Source organism: Magnolia sinica, chromosome 6 (genome assembly GCF_029962835.1).
Source record: "Magnolia sinica isolate HGM2019 chromosome 6, MsV1, whole genome shotgun sequence".
NCBI lineage: Eukaryota > Viridiplantae > Streptophyta > Magnoliopsida > Magnoliales > Magnoliaceae > Magnolia > Magnolia sinica.
The window spans coordinates 19,115,638-19,121,206 of record NC_080578.1 but is presented as its reverse complement, the minus strand read 5'-3'; the positions used below and the strand labels follow the sequence as shown (position 1 = coordinate 19,121,206).

General features: G+C 39.9%; 1 non-coding gene across 1 annotated transcript; it reads left to right on the top strand.

Moving 5' to 3' along the window:
• The first annotated feature begins 202 nt into the window (after positions 1–202).
• Positions 203–309, top strand: LOC131250230 (small nucleolar RNA R71). The gene has a single exon (XR_009173156.1). It is a non-coding gene; the product is annotated as a small nucleolar RNA R71 (small nucleolar RNA).
• The last annotated feature ends 5,260 nt before the right edge of the window (positions 310–5,569 follow it).

Below are 5,569 nucleotides of genomic sequence, written 5' to 3'. Positions count from 1 at the left end.
CTTTAATTGAGTCAGCCTAGACATGGTGTTCGACTTTGGGTAATAGTCCCATGATTGTGTTTTTTCAGCAAGACTATCGAGGCAATCCCATACCTCGTCAGCATCTTTATTAATGAACTCTCCATTACACATTGTCTCGACCATTTGGCGCATGGAAGATGTCAGTCCATCATAGAAAAAATTTGTAATGCGCCACGTTTCAAATCCGTGTTGTGGGCATGAACTGACCAAATCTTTGAACATTTCCCAACATTGGAAGAATGTTTCATCTTCCTTTTGGGCAAAGTTTATGATTGCTTTTCTGAGAGTAATCGTTTTATGATGTGGGAAGAATTTTTTTATGAATTCCCTCTGCATGTCGTTCCATGTGCCAATGGATCTAGGACACAGTGAATGTAACCACGTCTTAGCTTTCTCTTTTAAGGAAAAAGGAAAAAGTTTCAGCCTGATTGTATCCTCAGATACATTGGGAAAACATAATGTAGCTATAAGCTCATCGAACTCTTTCAAATGTAAATATGGACTTTCTGATTCAAGTCCATGGAATTTGGGAAGGAGTTGGATAACTCTTGGCTTGATGTCCATTTGTCCTGTGTTTTCAGGGAAAATTATGCATGAGGGCGTACTCACTCCCGCCGGTTGTAGATAATCTCGTAAAGTACAAGGCGGGGGTGCCTGATGTACCTCGTTCTCATCTTAGGTATCCTCCACCCTGGGTGGAAGTAGAGGAGGTTGGTCTTCAACCATAACTTCAATTAACTCAGGGGATTTCGAGTGGTGTCTAGTCCTGCGATGGATAGTCAACCCCTCAACCAATCCTCCTTCAGTCAAGAGACGTCGAGTGTTGTCAAGGGCCCACTTGGGCATGAAACACTCGTAGCCCTCAATCAAATTCGAACGAAAAGAAAATCTAGAAAGAGAGAGAGAGAGTTGGAAAGAAATTACCAACTTGAAGTCCCTAAGTGAAAGACCTGCAAAAGAAAACAAACAAGTCAGTTTCTAAAAGATGAAAAGCCTAAACTAGAAAGTAAATTACTAAAAGAAAACTGAAAAATAGAAAGTAGAGAGAAAGCTTACTGAATTAGAAATTTCTACCTTAAAAGCCTACACAATAAGAAAGTTAGTTTCTAAAAAAGAAAGTGCCAGAATTAGAGAGTTTCTAAAAATGAAAGAAAGATGAGTTAGTTTCTAAAATTAGAAAGAATCTCTAAAGAGGGAAATAACTAACCTAGTTTCTAGAAACAAAAGAGGAAAGTTTCTAAAAATAAACTAGTTCCTAAAAATAGAAAAATACTAGAAAATAGAGAATTTCTAAAATTAAAAGAAAGCTTAGAATAAGAAAATTTCTAAAACTCAAATAATAATTCTAAAAATAGAAAAAGTAGAGGAATTAGAAAGGGATTACCAATTTAGAAGTTATTTCAGGATCCTACAAAACAAGAAAACAGGTTAGTTTCTAAAAATAAAATAAAAACTTTTAACCTAAAGTTAGTAAAATCCTAATCTTAACCAATTCTAAAACTAATTAATTTAAGAAAAACGTAGCCGTTAATCCTCGGCAACGGCGCCAAAAACTTGTTCACTCCCCAAGTATAGGGTTGTGATGTAGTAATAAACTTGGTAAGACCGAGGTCGAATCCCAAGGGATTGATATCTGTACGTTGTCTGAAAATAACTAGAACTATAACTAGAATGAGATGAAATCTGATTTGAGTTGTAATTTGAGGAAAAATAGTGAAATACTACTCTAACACTTAATGAATTCATAGGAAGGAAACTAGGGATTCAGAGGATCCACTTGTAGAGATCAGGGAGATCTTATGCCTGCATCGAAAATCATGAAAATTAAACTGAACTCACTTGAATTAGTTTTCACGAGATGAAAGGTATATGAATTAGAATGGATTTCATCACCAAACCATGCCCAGGAGACAAAGCAATTAACAGAATTAAACTAATTACCAACCGATCAATCAATGTATGAAGATTAGGGAGGGTACTATCATCCGACCATGCCCATGGAATAATGATGAACAACAGGGCTTCCTGACTTCATAAACATGAAAAGGAGAAAGAAAAACTCAAAGCCATCGCAGATCTATTGTAATTTCAGTCACAACAAACCATTAAAAACTAAAAGCATTCCCCTGACTGAACCGTACTCAAAGTAGTTCAACAATTTAAATCAAAGGCATAAAAATAGAGTCTCCCATCTCACTACAAGCTTCACCTCGTAGCCCTAGCTAAGAGGTTTAGCCACACATAAATCTGATTAGGCTAATAACCTTAGGAATCATGAGAGACAAGAAGGAAACCAAAAAAATAATAGCCAGCGAATAAGAAGAAGGAGAAAAAGAAAATAAGGAAAACCAAAGGAGTTCCTTGCCTTCAATCGTCCAAGCCCTCCCCCAAGCTCACGTGCAGCCACCTCAATTTGGATCCCGCTGCCTCCTTCTCTCTCTCACGTTCCAGTTTCTCCTTTCCTCGTTCCAACCAAGCCAAGCCCCCTTCCTTGAATCCTTTCCCTCCTTACTTATAGGCAACAACAAGAAGAGCCAGATCCCTGAAGAGATTCGCAGCCCTCTGCCTGTTTCCGCAGTCCGAACTTCAAGAAGAACAGGACTCTCCTTTGCGCAGCCTTCCGTATAACCAGTTACGTTTGGGATTGGGTAGGACGCTGATCGTCCCTGCTTTTGGATCTGTCTTCATGGCTAGGGTCAACCCTGGCCTGGGCTTCACTTGGATGGTTCGGATCACCAATCCGATCACAGGCAGTGGCCCATAATCAGCCGGAAGTTCCGAATTTCCCTGACACGAAAACAGGGTGCGTAATGTACTTATGCTGTACTGATGGTGGGGCCCACATCACTTTTGTTTTGAGAAATCCACGCCGTCCACTGCATTCTGCTCGAAAAACCAAGTGGGAATCACTATTTTTGGACCAAATTCTATGTGGCCCACATTATCTTCTACTCCGCCATTCATCATGCATTTAATGATTAAGATTCTGCAACATCTTACATGGTCTCAAGAGGCCACCTTGGTGAGGTAAATACCCCACCTATGCACACAATGGACGGTCTTGATTGATGCTTTGGAAGAGGAGTGGGCCCCACTGAGAGGAACCGGCGGACCCACGTTCGCCGCTGTGAGCGAATTCCTGATTTGAGAAGAAGAGTCGGTTAGCGCTTGCTGACCGACTTTTGGATATTTGGTGTACGCCCGGTGCACCTGCATAACTTGTACATACACTACCTGTATGGGTCCCACAGATATGTTTGTGAGAAATCTACTCCGTCCATCCATTCTGTCATATCATTTAAGGTGCTGATTCAAGAATTGAAGCATATCCAGATGTCATATGGGCCCAAAATTGACAGTTTTTAGGCTAATCTATCCGTTGGGCCACTTCTACTAGGATCCAATGGCTGAAATTTGACGTGTACGGTTAATTTGTGGTTCTTAGGCCATTTATGAAGTTTCAAGCCCAACGGATGGTGAGAACCCTGTGATTTAGCATTCTGGACCAATTTCAGGCCACTTGAGCTTCAGTTTCTCGATTTTCTCAAGTCTCTGGCATGTAAATTCGTCGATCTCAGTCCCTTGGAGTCCGTCCCTTGCCTTGGTGCATTTTGAACGTTAATTCCATGCTTTTAGTATCCTGATCCAGTCCCAGCTCGCAATTCCATCTTGCAACAGAAACATGATTAAAATGAGCTATTAAACGGTACCATGTTCATAAATCTAGGCAACAACTGGGTCTGATATCTAATATTTAACCCTCAACACAGTACAAAGTGACGGGGTTCAGTCGATAAAGTGATGAGGTTTGGATTGGATTGAGTCGTAATAAATGGTGGGTGTGACTCTCTCCACTATTTTCTATGGTGGGTTCCACTCGAGTTATGGATCTGATTCATTCTTTGGCTCATGCCCTAAAATGATTTCTCCAAATGGATGGACGGTCTGGATATAAAACATACATCATAGTGGGACCCATATAAATAGGTGACATCACTTCAGTAGCGAGTCTTACTACCCAATGTGGCACTGAATCCCAAATGAAAATGAAAGCGGATTGGCTACTCCTCCCACCACCAGCCCGGTAGTGGTGGTGGTCGGTACTCTGTGGGCCCCACCATGATGTATGTGTTTCATCTATTCTGTTAATCTATTTTTACATATAATTTTAAGGGTTGACCCCAAAAATGAGAGGGATATAAATCTCATATGGACCACACCACAAGAAAACATTGGTGATTGGATATCCATCATTAAAGTCCTCCTAAGGCCCACCGTACTATTTATTTGACATCCAATCTGTTGGTTTGGTCATAAAGACCCAGATGAAGGGAAAAGCTTGATCCAAAACTTTTATAGCCCCCAAAAAGTTTTTAATGGTCAACGTTCATTCAACACTATTTCATGTAATGTGGTCCAGTTGAGATTGGGTTATACCTCATTTTTGGTCTCATATCATAAAATGATCTAGAAAAATAAATGGACAGCATGGATGAAACACATACATCATGGTGGGCCCACATAGTACCGAGTGGCAGGGGAGTAGCCAGTCCGTTTCCAATGGAAACCGTGGACGCGGATTCACCGGGGAAAGCCTTTTGCATGAAGTTCCAGCACTGGGATGTATGGTGGGGTCCACCATGATGTTTATAAGAATTCTAATCAATTCATCCATTTTTAGATCTCATTTTAAGACATGTAACCAAAAATTAGGATAATAAAAAACCCAATTGGGCCATACAAGATGAAACTGTGGAGAAAGAAATTCCTACAGTTGAAGCCTTTCTAGGCGTCTTGATGTTTATATGCCATCCAGACTGTTTATAAGGTCATTTTTACTAAGATGAAGTGAAAACACCAAAATATTAGACCGATGCAAAACTTTTGTGGCCATATAAATATTTCAACGGTGGACACTAAATCCCCATTGTTTCCTCTCGTGTGGCCCATTTGAGTTTTGTATACACCTTAGTTTTGGTATTATGTCCTAAAATGATATCTAAAAATGGATGAACGGGTTGGATTTATCATAAACATCACAGTGGGCCCATCCGGAATCCTTGCGGAGGATCTTATTGCAAAAGGCTTTGGCCGGAAATTGTGAAATTGGATTGGGTACGAGTCTTATCGTACTGAGTAAACTCTGTTGGGCCCACTGTGAATTCTTATGGTTTATCCACGCCGTCCATCCATTTTTTCAAATCATTTTAGGGATTGAGCCCAAAACTGAAGTATATTAAAAGCTCAAGTAGACTATACCAAAGGAAACAGTGAAAGTATTGATTTTCACCATTGAAATGTTTCTAAGCCCCCAATGATGTTTATTTTTCATCCAAATTGTTCATAAGATCATAAAGACATGGATGAATGGAAAAAGCAAATATCATCTTGATATAAAACTTCTGTGGGCCCCCAACACCTTTTTAACGGTAGAATTCAATTCACACTGTTTCAGGTGGTGTGGTCCACTTGATCTTTGGATATGATTAATTTTTGTTGTAAAACTCTAAAATTAGATGATAAAAGAGATGGATGGAGTTGATGTAAT